Source organism: Uloborus diversus, chromosome 4, assembly GCF_026930045.1.
Source record: "Uloborus diversus isolate 005 chromosome 4, Udiv.v.3.1, whole genome shotgun sequence".
Classification (NCBI taxonomy): Eukaryota; Metazoa; Arthropoda; class Arachnida; order Araneae; family Uloboridae; genus Uloborus; species Uloborus diversus.
Genome location: NC_072734.1, coordinates 152,241,251 through 152,255,886, shown reverse-complemented (window position 1 = coordinate 152,255,886; position 14,636 = coordinate 152,241,251).

Genomic DNA, 14,636 nt, shown 5'->3' with positions numbered 1-14,636 from the left:
TCCACCGAACACAGATACTCCCGCGTATCCCCTCCCGCCATTTAGTGGAAAGCTCTCCCTGATAGGAGGGTTGTTTTTGCTTGCCCCCCCTTTCTTTTGCCCCTCACTCGGAAAATGGAAAATGCGCCCCCTGTTTTCTGGGGAGAAGCATATAGCCATTGAAAAAAAAAAGTCTGGTAAAGCCTTTTTTCTTCTTCATTGTGAACCGAGAGAGGGAAAAGTCTGCTTTTCGTCTGATTTATTCATTTCTTTCTTTTTTCTTTTTATTATTAACTTTTATTAAATTTACTCTGTCGTTGGTGGGTGGGTTTTTAATCGGTGCCAAAAAAAAAATACTATTGGTAATAAAGGAATTAATTGTTAATTGGTGCCAGCTAGGTTGGCAATTTTGGGGTGCGCTGCTTCACTTTTCCAAATGTGTCGTAATCTGGTGTGAAGTTTGATTTCCACAGCACACATACACACAAACCTTAAAGACCCATACATAGGATAGGAAAACATTCATAACACAACAACATATGCACACAAAGAAAAGACAAGGACAATAGAGAGAAAGTACATAAATGTCCGGGCCAGGATTTGAACCCGTTACCTCCCCGTCGCAGTCAGACTTCTCTGACTACTAGACAAGGCGACCAGTTAATTTTAATTAAGTTAACAAATTCAAGACTGAAACTTAAGCATGTTTAAATTCCTACTTTAAAACCCACATGTGTGATTACAAGCAGATTTGGGTTTTTGAGTTTGAAAATTTTCAAATATTACAAGTTTTCGGGGCTTTTCTTCATTCAAGTTATCAGTTTAAAAGTTTTTTAAAGCTTTTTTTCACCATAAACTTAATGTTTTATACACACATTTAATTGGTTACAAAGACCTAATCAATTTGCACCTGGAGAGTGGAGAAATCTACGACCAGCTTTGTTCAATGCTTTAACATTTCGTCAATACGATTTTAAAGTAAAAATTATAAGTGCGTGTAAGCAATGTTAATCTGAATACTTGACTAAGAACAATCAACATTTATATTTTCCTTAATGAATATAAATTTAAATTTTGATGTAAAGGATGTCCAAGAAGTTAAAATGGTTCAAATATTTATCATCAAATTAGAGGAAATTAAACTAAACCTCGATCAACTAACTCTTCATATTTTGAATAGCACACATGTAAAAAATAAAAAAGTCATATCAGATACTGCATTTTCGTTTTTAAATTATTATTATTATTGTTTTCTTTTTCTTCCTGCTCTAAATAAAATTGCGACTTGACTACACTGTGCTGAAAAGATTACCAAGTTTTAGCGATTGCTCAAAAATGTGATCAATGGACAAAAAATTGAGCTATCATCAGCTAAAATAGCGGCTTCTAAAATGACAACATTCTCGGTGCCATTGGATAGAGGTTTTGAAATCAGAAACCGACACTTGCGCTGAGTACTTGAAAGAAATTTGAAGAAATTTCTAAAAACCATACCAGGATATATATGCTTTAGTCTTTCACCAAATATACCATTTAATTTTGAAAATATTTTTTATGGAATGCTTCCCGAAAATTCCACATTTTCACTGAGAGCTGGTCCCTTGGAATACTTTTACTACGATTTCGGAACAGAAAAGAGAGAAACTTCTCTTTCGCTCCGTCCCTCCCTTCCCTTTTTGCACGCGAGGCGGGTTTTAAAAGAGGTTTCTCTCTGTGATAGACAGTGACAGGGCCCGTTTTTCTTGTTCCCATTTGTTGGGAGTCGGGTACTATGAATAGTTCCTGTCACAAGATTCCGAACAACACATGGTTTCGTCTACGCCGCTCCATCACATGTGCCGACTCTCCAATTTGACATCTTGAACACTTCTGAGCAGACGTGGAGGATTGCAGCTTTGGACAACACAGGAACTAGTTGTCCGGAATTAAGTTCCGAATAAGAATGGAATGATTGCAGGGTAAAATCATGATCCTATTTCTGCCAGTGTTTCTTTTTTTACTGCAGCATATCCCCCATTTAATTCTATCTCCCTCTTCTCTCTTTTCTTCAAAAAATTATTTTAGGCAATTATCAAACTGCTGCATCCATGAACTTTCAATAATTGCATAATATAATAGTTCGGTACAGTCCAACGTTACTGGGAGACCAGTACCCCTTAAAGTTTCTTTGTGACCTTCTTTGTTTTTCGTTCTTATTTCTATTGTTTGTGTTCTTATTTTGTTTTAATCGCAGCTTGCCATTGGCAATAAAAAAAAAAGAACTAGTTCCGTACTTCCCGCTGGATACCATCTAGGACTCAGTTCAGAGCGTCTCGGTGGTCATGGCAACCTAGTCGGAAACTAGGTGCCCAGTACTGGGGGAGGGGGCAGCTAAGAATCGGAATAATGTAAGTTTTCTGTCGAAAAAGGGGCCTGATGGCCAAACTGACAAGAGGCCCACCTTAATCCTGGTTAAGCTCCTGCATATTTTTCAATTTTTTAGAATTTTTCTTTCGTTAGATGGAATTTCGGCTATTTATGTATGAACGTAAGTTCTAAAGACTAAAGGGCTCCAGGCTCTAGCTCTTCTTTTGTTAGAAAGAAAGCCCTGACATTCTTTCTAAAGTAGGTGGTAGAAAAGTCCCATCTAAGTGTATAATAGCCGAGCCTTACTTACAGAGTGATTTGAAGAGTATCCTGCTCAATCGGTCGAAAACTGCTGGCAAAAGTCGGTTTTCTTTGAAAAACAGTTTAACACGGCAATGCTTTCTGCCTCAACTGTAAATTTAAAAAAATGGGATTAAGCTGGTTTTGATATTAAACTCCTGACACAATACGTTTAGTTCTCCGGATTAAGCGGATCAAATTTGGAATTAAAAGAATACTCTAAAATAATAATTCTAAATTATGATAGCAGAACGGAACAATAAATGTGCAAAATATTCGCTCTTTATTTTGATTAAATACACAACTCTTACATATAGGTCGTGCAGTAAATTATAGTTATCTAACAAACAATATGGCGTGTTTGGAGAGTCAGTCCGACACCACTGCAGTTGAACAATAAATGATGAAGCGTTTGCGGGCAACAATGCTATGTAATTTTGTTACAAAGTCCAGTTAAAATCAGTCCAGTTATAATTCTACCAAAGATCAATATATTTTGAACAACACTAAATTATTTATTTATTTTTATTTTTATTTATTTATTTATTTATTTTTTGTCAAAAGAAGAATGTTTAAGGCAAAAAAAAAAAAAGAAATTCCGCTTTTATAAAGCTGACATTCCGCTAACTGAAAAGTAAGCAAAAAATTTCGAAAAACATTATTGACGATACTTATACATACATACTTCTATTAAAACACGAAAACTAAATTATCATCGAATAATAAGTAGTTATTTCAAATAATAAGTCATTTTACTTGTGTTCCACACACTTCCGTCTCTTTGTTCTTTTCAATTTGGAAGAATGTGTTCGGGAGTTTCTGAACTACAGCAATTATATATACCTTTCTTACCATTTTCGGCTAGTTTTCGTATTTTAAACCAGTTTTGCGCATTTGAAGCCGCATTTATGATAGTTTAATAGCCTCTGACTTGCACGTAGATTTGTGTTTATGGGCTTCGTTAAGTGAAGATGAACAAACTTGCAAAAGGGGCCCACATTAGGTAGCGCTTGAGGACCCGTGATGATAGAATAGTTGCTCCTGCTCCTATCTTCACATTTGCTTTATGCACGCAATAACTGTTCTGTACGAGATAAGAATATATCTTCTTATTTATATGAAATTCTGTTAGAGAGGAAACGAATAGAGACATGAAGAACGTTTTTTTTTATAGAAACGTGGTTGAAACGTGATGTCAAAACAGAAATTGAAGGGAAAAAAATTACCACATTGCTGGATTTCTTTTCCTTCACCGATATATTTTTAACTACTTTTTCATTCTTTTACGGATGTCAGTCACATTATAAATAAAGAGTCTTGCACATTTTTTTGCCACTTGGTGCTTTTCGGAGAAAGAATATTAATTAGAATATAAGTGAATATTAATTTTCTCTATGGAACATTTGCTGTTGCACACTTGGCTAAGATTTCTACCACCTACTTCCCTTTCTTTTACGGATATCAATCACATTGTACATCAAGAGTCTTTGACACTTTTTGCCACTTGGTGCTTTTCGGAGAAATACAAGTAAATATTAAATTTCTCAAAATAACATTTGCTGTTGTACACTTGTCTAGGGTATTTCTACCACCTACTATTTTTTTTTATGGATATCAGTACATCAAGAGTCTCGCATATTTTTTTTCCACTTGGTGCTTTTCTTAGAAATACGAGTGAATATTAATTTTCTTGATAGAACATTTGCTTTTGTACACTTAACTGGAATATTTATACCACCTACTTTCCTTTCTCTTACGGTTATCAATCACATTGCATGTCAAGAGTCTTACACATTTTTTGCCACTTGGTGCTTTTCGGAGAAATACGAGTGAATATTTATTTTTTCGATAGAAAATTTGCAATCCTACACTGAGCCTACCATATTTTCCGTTCTTTTACGGATACCAATGATATTTTGTACGTCGAAAGTCTTGCACGTTTTTTCATTGAAAAACGAACGAACCATAGTTTTCTCTACCGATTTTTTTTCAATTGAATACTTAAGCTAGATTTTGATTCGGAAGATAACCACAAGCAGCTTCTGCTTTTAATGAACCTCTTACCACTTCTTTCGTCACTAATGCTGATGAATTCAATTAATAAATAAAATGTTTCGTGTTATTCTTAAGAATAATGATTAGACTATGTGTTATCTGGAGCTCTAATCCAATCGTATGCAAAGGGTATGGATGCTGCAGCATGGAAAAAATAAATAAATAAACTCAAAACTAAATAAATTAATCAATAATCCAAAACAAAATAGATCGTGTATCAACATCCATTTTTCGAATATAAGTTATCACTAGGCTTCGCTGCAAATTACTTCAATAATATTTTCATCAGTTATCTCATACATCACACGTAATTTCTCATCTTATATGAATTGCAAACTTAATGTGAAAACTAGGTTCAATTTTTTCTCTTGATCGTCTTAAGCGTATTTGTTTTATTAGTAAATTCCAAACATTATTTTTTTTTTAAACCATTTTCTAATTTTTTTAAAAACAATTTCCTAACATAAAAAAACATAAAAAAAAACAATTTCTTAAAACATTCTTTTTTTTTTCTTTTTTTAAAAACAATTTCCTGACGTTTATGCACGGTGCTTCTATGCATCAACTTACACTTAGAAACAAATAAATATAAAACTGAATAGCAATATAATTACCGCTAGATTGTAAAAATCATTACTTATTTGCTTAAATGTCTTAGTAACTTCAAATTTACCATGCATTTCTTTACTCTTTCTCTCCTTCTCATTTTTTCTCTAGTCAAAAGTACTTCTTTTTAGTAACTACATCAAATCTTAGATGCGACAGTTGAATTAAATGCGGGATGTACATGTACGTGGAATATTTTGTTCTCTAAATAAATAACTCAATTGAAAGGGATAAAAATACTTGAAACTTTTTTTTTTCATCTCACACACACAGATCTCGTTAGCAACCAACTCAAATGGAATCATGCAATTGCTAAGCAAAACTTACCATTAACTAAATCAATAAGAATTCAAATTATATTGATTTAATTAACCATATTACGTTACCATCAAACAAATTCTATTGATTTCGTTAACCATGCTACGTCTTCCATCCTACGTCTACCATCTTCGCTGCGTTAAGAGGCAAAACCGGAATTAATGAAATTTTTTGACGATGTAACGAATTATGTTTAATCCCTAGTTAAAGAATTTCGTAAAAGCAATTTTCCCTTTTCATAAAGGATGAATAAATTCGTCTTGAAGTTTGCTGTAGAAATTTATTTTAGAAAAAAAAATAAATAAACATTCCTACGAAACAGGATATCTTACTTTTTATATCTTTTCATGTGGTTAAAGTTTACCATTAAAGTAACTCGAAAGGAATTCCACTAGCTAAATAATCACGAGACCCCCGAAGTGCCAGACGATCCCGTCTCAAAGAGCTTGACCTCCGATCCCCTCAACAATGTTTTTTCCCTCCAAAACATCTTGAAATCCTTCCCTCCTACTGTGCTTTTCCCCTCACTTTTCATTCCTGCAGTATCCATTCCGAAGAAAACTTAGGTTCTCAAACTATTTTATGTCAGCCATGTTTGGGCATCATATTTATATGAAGCGGACATGAATAGTACTGTGCCCTTTTTAAAATGAAATGCTTTTGGGATTTCTGACATAAAGCTTCTTAAATGTAATGGTTTCGGTAAAATCTACTTTTCTAAAGAATTAACTTTTGAAAGTAACATTTTTAAGATGTTCATACTACCATTTTGAGAAAGTTTGTAACATATTTTTACTACTGGGCAAAAATGAAGCAAACTAAATTATTATTTAGCAGAAATAAAAAAAATTGAAAACCTGAAATTGTTTTTTGGAGAGTAAAATTCTATGATAAGTAAAATGTCTCGGGGCTAACGATAAACTTGCGCCCCATTCGATTTTCTTTATTCGAAATTAATTTTTTCGAAGATAACTCAAAAACTAATAATTAGTGAGGCTATAAAAATATGAAGAACAGACCACTATTCATTAATTTAACTAAGAAAACGAGCTGTCCCCTCTGAGTAATAGTTTTTTTTTTTTTTTTTTTTTTTGTATAAGTAGTTAAAAGAAGTAATTTGATGTAAAGTGGTGAGAAGTATTTGAAATACTGACCGAAAAAGGGATATTCCCTTTAATACTTTTGAAATAATTTTTACGAGTTACGCTGAAAGCAAAAAAAAAAAAACTTTAAATTTCCATTTAAACACTCAATAAACTCTCCATTATGAGCAACACTACAAACACTGTTTAAGATTTACAAAGTAGATATATTATGTGTAAATAATATATAGAAGAGCAGGATGACTAATCACTAAATATATAGGTGTTGTTACAAAAAACCGAATGGTGGATAAAACAAAAACAATTAACATATCTTTTTGTAGAAATGTAAGATATCAAAAACAGAAATACTAATAATAACTAAGAAACAACTACATTTATATGGTTAAAAATAATAATTATAATTATATGTATATAGTTTTTTCTTAACTATCATTATAATTTCAAAATAAAAATTAAGAAATTAACGCAACATGTAAGCATGGAATTATGAAGACGACTTTTGCGTTTGAGCATTGTTTTCTGCCCCTTGACAGCTATTTTACAGATTAACCGCAGAATTCACTCATTCGCCGTTGCCGTTCCACCCAATTCTGCGGATTATCATTAGTTTACTGTATATATCGTCACCTCAGAGCAACATTAAGATATCTAATCACAGAAATAATACTAAGATATCTTAATGTTGCTCTGAGGCGGCGATATACACTGTGAAAGTTCATAGTATTGAAAGTCAATGCTTCAATTAATGTGCGCACGAAGTAAAAGCTGTGAAATAAAAGAGTTTTTGAGCTTAGCCCGTAGAAAAAAAAAGGCAAATAGCAATCGGTTTTTATTGTTTCGAAAAGGCTTTTTAGTTTTTAGAAGTCAAAACTAAGTTTCCAGTTTGAGTCATAACTTAAAAACCATCTCTTTGCGTGAGTTATTACTTTTTTACCATCTCACTTGGTTGACATGAAATGAATGTGACCTTTTTAAACTCCTAAATGAGGTAGATTATTTAATACGAGATTAATTAAAACTAAATAATCTCTCACCGAAATTTTAATGAATATCAGGCAGCTCCTAACTATTAACTGCTCTGAAAGGAAATTACGTGTCTCAAAAACGTGATGGTTATGAAATGATACGTTGTTTACTTGTTTATTTATTTCTATATTTTTGAAGTGTTTCTAACCCAAAATATAGTTTAAGTGCAGAAAAATCCATACAAATTTCTTTAATAAAATGTTACGTCTATTGTGAAATGAATTCACAATTGGTTAATAAATAACCTTACCCATTAAATATTATAGCATTCACGATGAAATTTATGAAGTTTTCTTACATGCTGGGACATGTTTATAGATATTTAACCCAATTTATGCAAACGTTGTCTGTCATCACTTGTTCCATAAGTGACAGCTAAACGAGCTACAGGTACATTCTACGTGTTAAGAATTGGATCGCTATAAATAAATTTTTTCCATTTTTTTTATATAAAGATTTTAGTCATGTTTGTTTATTTTATGGAGCTCAAACTTTAACCTGCAGCAGGAAATTACATACATTAACAACTTATGATTAAAGCAGTAAATTAAGAGTTTACCAGGGCCTGATTAAGACTTCAGGTGGCCTTAGGCCAAATGCTTTGTCGGGGGCCGTACAGTCGGGTCTTACAGTTGTAGTCATTGTCTAAAGTATTTTTAGCAATTTAGGGCTCTCTAAAAATCGGAGGCCCCAGGCCACGGCCTAGTGGGAGTATTCAGTATTCAGGCCCTGGTGTTCACTATTAATATTTTGGTCCTTAAAACAAAGATTCTAGTTTTTGCAGCATTAGTAAAGCTCCGATGCTGCAAATACTAATAACTAATTATTAATGCTATTAATTTTAGAAGCATTAGTAGTCTCAATAATGGCCCACAAATATGTACTCCAAAATGTAGTCGGACTGAGCCTTGCATTTCTGTTTACTAGGTCTCGTCTTTCACCCCAACTTGGTTCGCCCACAGACCGACCACAAAAGCAACATCAACTTCTCCGAACTTTCAGTTTGATTTACTGAAACCAGAGGGGGGATGAGCAAGAATGGCAGCAAGTTGAAGCGCCTCGAAAAATAAAACCCACCATCTTAAAAAGGGGCTGAGGCACTTTACGAGGCCTTAAGGCTGCTCTTCAGTGGGGAAGAAAAACGATGTCGCTTGAAAATGGGCATTTTCTTTAAACGAAAGCAGTGTACATCAGTGAAGTGATTGACACTTCAACAACCAATAGAACGAGCGGTGGCCGATGAGAGTGTGGATCATGTGACCTGTCACATTTTGCAGGGGGACAGACCGGACGCTCCCCCTGCTGTGCAAGTCAAGGGAGGTATAGCTGTCGGCGAAATGAAACCGCAGCTTTTTACAGACCCTTCCAAGGAAATTCTAGTTCTTTCCCTCTTGAGTCTTGACTACATAAGTAAAAGAAAAATAACTCAATGTAAAAGGCGCGAAATTTTACATTGCCGCGCATTTTGCAATCCTACTTGTGATATTAATTTATTTGTATTCGCGCTAAAATTAATTTTGAAACAAAGATTTTTTCCCCCATTAATACGGTTTCAGATCTCATCTAGGAAAAATTAACGAATGAATGAATATTTGCAATAAATAAATTCATAAATTCGTTTTATTTTTAGAAAAATGTTCGTTATTGAAAATTGATGATTTCAAAAAAGGAAGGAAAAAAAAGATAGCCTGCATGACCACACTGAATTTTAACGAAATGAACTCCAAATTCTAACCAAAAAATATTCTTTAAAAATGGATGATCCTACTTAATATATTTGAAAAATCGAGTGCCGAATAAAACTGGGGACTAACTAGTTATCGGTTGGCGAAATTTTTTCGCTTCCTCTGCCTGTTTGCCACTCTCCCCAACCCCATCCAAGTTGCCAGAAAACATTCTTCCTTAAAAATGAAACTAGATCCTCTTTGCATAGTTAATACTTGATTGTACAATAAACATTAATGCCACTAATTAGTTACATTAACCTTTATTTGAACTGATAATATTTATATTTTAGTGCTAAATTAAATACTACTTTGTTGGTTAGTTATCTGTTTTACAAATGCAGTGGCGAATAGAAAAAAATGTGGCTACTATAATTGCCTTTTCTCACCACTGGTGACCAGAAAATTCCCCTAATCTTTATCTTTGAATCCTTTTCTTTTTGAAAAAAATATTTATTTATTTATCTAAGTACTATATGCAGATGAGAAGGCTACGATAGCATTTCTCAAGGGGGTTGGTTATGGTGAAAGTTCTTTCAAATTGAGCATAACAACGGCAAAGTCGCGGACGGCTACGGATAAGGATTTCCTGAATTTGAAAAATTAAAGATTTTTCTGTGATCTTTGTTTGTATGCAGGGGTGCTCACCCTGCTCCAAGCTCAAAGGCAAAAATCATTCCTTCCCCCACTCTCAATGTTTGTAAACTATCTTGCGTTGAAATTTTAGAATAAAACTAAACCTAGCACTTTTAGAGTTTCAGATTCCCAGTTTACTAAATTCGGCAAAATACATGAGGTATTACATACACTATATGACCAAAAGTATTGGGACACTTTCAAAAATTCACAATTTTACGGATTTCTCGAGAAATAAAAGACCAATTGCTCTCTGCTCTGTAATTTTTTTTCTCATGAAAAGTATACTCCAGACGTCAAATCCAATAACAATTAAGTCTGCTATTCATTTAGGGGACCAGCAACAAATAATCCGTTCTTATCATGAATCACTCTGTAACGGTGGCAGGAAAGTGTTGCCAGTTTGCTAACAATCCCTTACCATTCGTCGCCTATCCTAGAATTATAGAAATTCGGCTCATTAGATCGCTGATAACTTTTTAAAATTTAAAAAGAAATTGCGGTGGAATTTTTTTCATGGATTGTAGGATGTATCTGAGCTTTGAATTATGAACGTTATAAATTGCTATCTTTCGTGCATGCGCAGTGAAAAATTAATAGCTTTAATTGTTCATATTTCATCAAATTTTCAATATTTTAACTTCAAATTTTATTATTATGTTTCTCTAAAATGCTGTCAAATATTCTAACAGTTTAGTAACGTTTGACGAAATACTCTGCGTAATATGAGGCGAAAACCGTCAAAATTTTTTTGCATTTTCGGAAGAAATGCTTATATTTCCATGGGTATAAGAGATATTTTCACAAAAATATAAAAATAAGTTTTTGATAGATTTTTAACTCATTTCTGAAAATTATAGCTTATTCCCAGCAATTTGCAATGAAAAATGATCAAAAAACTTTTTTCCTCAATTTGTTGTCGGTCCCCTAAATGAATAGCAGACTTAATTTTTATTGGAAAATGACAACTAGAGTATACATTTTATGCGAAACAAATTATAGAGCAATTGGTCTATTATTTCTCGAGAAATCCCTAAAAATGTGAATTTTTGAAAGTGTCCCAATGCTTTGGTCATATAGTTTATATAGTGCTTCTACTTCAACACATTGAGTTTTTATTAAAATTTCCTAATAAGTCTTGTGAGTGTCTGATCCTCGTTAGTTGTCATAATAAATATTAAGGGTTGTCCTTTTTCTCAGGAGGCACGAAAATATTACCTACATGTATATCTGCCTGAAAAAAAAAAAAAAAAATAATAATAAAAACTCGAAATACTTAGGTGAAAAAAAATCTCAACGCCTCCCTCTGCCAGATTTTAAAGTTTTTATCGCTCTGCCTCGTTTTCATGCATCTTGCATTTAATGAATCAATAATAAAAAATAAAAAAAGGGCAAGAAACAGATTTGCAGGAAATACATAAAGTTAAAACAAAAATGAAAATGAACAGCTTACATTTAGGAAAGCAATTATAAGTACAAGTAAGGGTTCACAATTTAAAAAGAAAAAAAAAATCAAGACAAACTTTTTCTTTTTAAGTTCTGTGTTACGCACTTCTGTGCCGAAAAATTATCGTATCGTGTCTTCAGTCACAGAATAAAATGAATGTTCTAATCAAATGATTATCAAGTAACTTTCATTCGTATAGAACAAAAATCTTTTTTGAGATCCCACATTTTCTATTCTATTGACTCCTAATTCCTAATAATATGTAAATACAGCGAGAGAAAGGATTTAGCTTCTTGTTTAGGAGAGGGAACCATTTCTATATTTAATTAACATGATCTTTATCGTAAGCATACTATTTACTCAGAAATACTCCCTATTTTCCCAAGCACTCTGTTTGGGGGCTATGCCTTTTAATTTTCACGAAAATAAAATTTTCAAAATGCACTTTTAGACGAACTCTGGTAGTATTTGGAAGTAAGTAAGAGGTCCTGTGATCTTCCACCAGCAAATTTTTGAACTTGAAACGCCAAAAACACAATTTCAGGTTCTTCAATTATGTTAGGAAACGGGGAGTTCGGAAGCTTTCCCCGGAATTTTTCGAAATAGTCGAAAAACGCAGTCTTAGTGTGATGTTGGGGGGAGGCAAAATTTTCAAAGTGTTATAAACATGATTGTAGGCCATTTTTAGTAACGTTGGGGACATTCAGGTTTTTGAAATCAAAGTTCCAAAAATGCAATTTTAGACGACTTTTTTTTTATGGTCAAAGAAGGACTTTTCAGAAACTCCCTTCCCGAAATTTTTTGAAATTAAAGCCATAAAAACGAAATTTAAGACGATCTTTAATGATGTTTTTTGAAGGGGGGGGGGGGGGTGCTTATGTGACCTGAAAACCTTTATGCCTGTAATTAATTTTTTCTACATTGTATTAAAATGCTGATCTAGCTTCTGAGAATGAAAATAGAAAACAGTGAAAACTTGTAACCTTCATTCTATATTGTTCACATCTTAGTTAGCTTTGTCAGCAACATAAGGCTGAAAACGTCATTAAAACTAATACATACAATGCTCAATAATTCTACCACGGTGTGTTTTTTTATATTAACCGAATCATATTAAATTGCTAATATGTTTTTCATGATTTTCTATGTATTTAATGAGTATGTTGGTGTAAGGAATGTTTTCCGCAACTGAATAAATGTTTTTGAAAAGTATTTTTATTCTCCAAAAATACAGCTTCCAAATTCTTATAAAGTTTAAAAAAAAAAAAAAAAAACTATTTCTATTGTGAAAACTTTCTGAAGACATCAGAAAGCCTTCTGTATTTTTGTTTTCTTGTCAGTCTTGAATGTCGGTATTAGTAATCTGGAAATTTTGTATTTGGATGAAATTTTGCTTTTTAATTTCATCCACATTGATGTTTTTTTCCTGAAATGTAATTTTACACCCCCCCCCCCCCTTTTAAAAGTAAAATCTACTTAAGTTAAACATTGAATGAACACAAACGATTAGTAACCATGGCGACGAAAATTTGACTTCTTAGTAAATATTAAAACAACGAGCTAGAGTTATTCTTGTCATCATGACAATCTGAAAAATCAGAGCAACATCAGCTTTGTTCAAGTAAGGATAATAAGCATTCGCAATTGCTCAAAAGAAAAAAAAAAGAAACTTATTTTTTTCTGGAAGAATAAATATTGTCCTGAATTTTAGTAGTTTTCCAAAAATGATAGCACTGTTGGAGAAATAATATTTAAGCAACGTACTTCAAAAAATATAAAACATGTTTTTAAATTGTAAATACTATTTGTACAAGCTTGATTCGCTCTGAAAAGTATGGAATAACACAAGTACATGATTGCTTGATTAAAACACTCAAAACCTGCAGTTAATCACAATATCCATATGTTTAAGCTATTTCCAAAACAGCTAATTAAAAATAAGTGTTTTAACTTTTTTTTTTCATTGTTTCTGGCAATAAATAAAAATTTGGGGTAAAACGCAGGAATTATGACACAAAATGTAAGCTAGGAAATAGTCTTTAATAAAAATAAAATTAACCACGGTTCGCATTGCTGCGCTGGAAAATAAAAATTATGCTATTTTGTTTCTCACGTAATGTTTTAAAAACGGTATAATATCGTACATGTCTTAAAAGAAGGAGTAATATTGCGACCCCATAAGAAACGTTTCACGATTCTATTTGGGGTCAAATTATACATCGTTTTCCTCCTTAGGAATTTTCTAAAGAGAAATACAGTAAAATCCTATTACAACGCATACTAATGCAACGAAATACTTGTTTCAACCAAATAAATTTCCAATCCCGATTCCGAAATTCGATGGATTTTACTGTATATTATGAATTACATGTTCAATGTATATCTACCTTCTAAAGAAATTTGATGAGTCTGGCTCTTAAAGACACAAATTATTTTCAAAAATGTTTGTTGAGCTGTGGAAAGCACTTTATGTGTGTACATTTGTAGTAACATAAAACACATGTAAAACGATGCAAAATACCTAGTATCTGGAATACGATTTAATCTATATATAAAAATATTTTTCTACTGGAAGGGAAAAATGACAACTTTTCGCATTCGAAAGCATTGTAACAATGTTCATTATATTGTTAATAAACAATTTAACTTAGAAATATCCCTTTCAAATCTGTTTCTTTTCAAACCACTAATTTGAAAAAGAGCAGATGTTGCTAATTTAACAGCTAATAGCACGCATCTACATCGATTCACTTTCAAAAGCACTTGATTCTTCAAGAAAGCCTTAGGAAAAGAGGAAAGAAGAAAGGACGTCCAGCGAAGGTCATTGAGGGGGACTAATGAGAGGGTAATAAATCTTACACCCCATTAGTGTTCACCCCTCAAAAAGGGGAGTTAACTTATAGGAGGCGGAGCGAATGCAAAAAGTGAACGTATTTTGTAATTTTTTTCAATAGTTAGAACATGATATTTGTTTAAAAAATGGTCGCATTATTTCAAACAAGATCTCAAAAGAGAGCTGGAAATATTTTGCATGTCAGGGCGTTCTTAAAATTTCGATAACACGAGTTGCAGATGTTTTACAGAGCGAAATGT